The following is a 2,277-nucleotide window of genomic DNA, read 5'->3' on the forward strand; positions in this document are numbered from 1 at the left end:
CTCCTCTTCTCCAGTCACCGAGCAGGCGCGGCTAAAGGAGCGCAGAGCCGGCACATCGGCAATCGTTGCCTCTTCCCTGGCAGCTACCTCTCCACTGCACTATACAGCCTTTGCTACAAATGGACGGCAAACACACACAAAAAAATAAACTAACAACACAGCAACATACTTGAACAGCTTTATAATTTCCATAAATGTTGCTCCATTTTGTTCTTGCTCACTTTAATATATTTTTTAAAACAGTTACCAGGGTTGAGTCAGCAATACCAAATGCTTGTTACTCAAAATGATCATCTTGACATTTTAATGCAAAGTAAATGAAAGAACCTGATTACATTAATGATACTGATACAACAAATAAGTAAGGTCTAATTTATCTGCCTGCTAAATGCTGCATTCTGCTTGATAAGCTGATAAAAGCACTCAGAAGCTGCAAAATAGCAGTCAGATTCTTTAGTTGGTGTATTCTTTATGTTTTTGCGTCTTTGACGACTGAGGATTAGACTCTCACATTTGTATTTTTTGGCCCTTTTTAACACATGACGCTAACTTAAAGACATATCTTTTAAATCACGTAACACTTGCCGTACCATTACTCAAACCATCTTTCCAAATGGTTTGTATTGAACTGCGAAGTTAATATTTTGTCCAAACGATCACCTGTTTCTTCGCAAAGATTTATAAGTATTCGTTTTCCTGCCGTTTTGACGAAACAAATGTTTGTTTTTTTGTGTGCCGACGAGTTTAGCACCAATCATGAATGCGTCGTTCGCTACACTTTCGACAGCAGACAGTGTTCTTTTAGCATCCGTCAGCGTAGCGCCCACGCCCTCGTGATGATAAAATAATCGCCTCATTTTCCCACAGAGATTATTTTAGGCATCTCGAGATAATGAGGCGATTAGCTCGTGATCTCAAAATAGCCGCGTTAAAGAATAATTTCAAGTGTGGCCGTGCTCGTCTTCGGCATAGATCCGAAAGGTCATCTGTCATCTGCGCTAAATCAGCCATGGGCCGCTCTTATTCTCCAGCCATCTCCAGTCGTGTCCTTCGGGCAGCTGCTGTCACTGACCAGTTCCTGAACAACTGGCGCCATAAAAAGGACATTTTGTTGACCATTCTTCTCCCACGGCACACTGAAGGTTGCCTAATTTCATAACGGTACAGTATACCAACCATCTTCTGTCCTCATCTATTTTTATCCCACAATCTAACCGCCTCGAGAATAACCGGCAGCCCGTCATCTCTTTTTCTTGATGATTAGTGATTTGCTGACATTAAAAAAAGAACTGCACTGTAACTCAGAGGGTGCACCCCAGTTGGCCACTCATGGTGTTCATGTTGTTTTGTTGTGTTTTTTTTTTTTTTTCTTCTAAAATACAGGATTCCCTTAAGTCTTGTGGCACAGAGGTCCAGTGATGTGTGAAATCCAAAGCCTGACACTGACTTGGCTTATCGGTGCTACATCTTTTGACATGCACTTCTAACCATGCGGACAAACATGAACCCTGCAGTCATACAGCCGCGCAATCTCATGAAGCACTTTAAGTGCTCTCTTTAGGCCATAAAACAGGCTCGCCTTTTATTGTCAAAACACAGTTTTTTTGTTTTTTTCCTGTGTTCACTGTTTTGGATATGAGTTCAGCTCCGTGGCTCCAGCAGTTCCGAGCCCTGAACTGGGCCTTATACGATGCTGTTGTCTGAGGGGCCGTGTCCGTCAGTTCATCATCTATCACTGCACGGTAGTGCAGCCATGGAGCCTCCCAGATTGGATCTAATGAGATTGCAGACAGGATGCAGCTTATCGTTTTTCCCCTTCGGACAGAAAAGATGAGAAGACCGTCCTCATGCCTTCCTCAGAGGCGCATCACGTCTAAACCCAGTTGACTGTGAAGTGACAAACGAGAAGATTTTTTTTCTTCTTTTTCTTTTCAATAACGGGTTTGGGTGAGAACATTCTTAGCTCGAGTTTTTTTGCACACCTTCAGGTACTCGACTCCCCTCTGTGTGTAACGGAGTGAGGGTGTGCTGGCGCTGACAGACTGTCAGAGGAAAGGAAAGGGTGTGAAGGAGAATGAGAGGGCAGTGGGGGCTGTTCTGCTCTGTTTCACCATAACCGCGTTGTCAAAGGATGGGAACTGATGTGAGTGCCATGGGAGCCTGGCTTGGTGTCGACCGAGGCCGCCCATCCATATTCATTATTATATTATCGTAACACTTCATTGCCCTCAAAGGCGGGGTGGGAAAATCTCCACCCTCCCATGCCTTTAAAGACAA

Source organism: Kryptolebias marmoratus, linkage group LG1, assembly GCF_001649575.2.
Source record: "Kryptolebias marmoratus isolate JLee-2015 linkage group LG1, ASM164957v2, whole genome shotgun sequence".
NCBI lineage: Eukaryota > Metazoa > Chordata > Actinopteri > Cyprinodontiformes > Rivulidae > Kryptolebias > Kryptolebias marmoratus.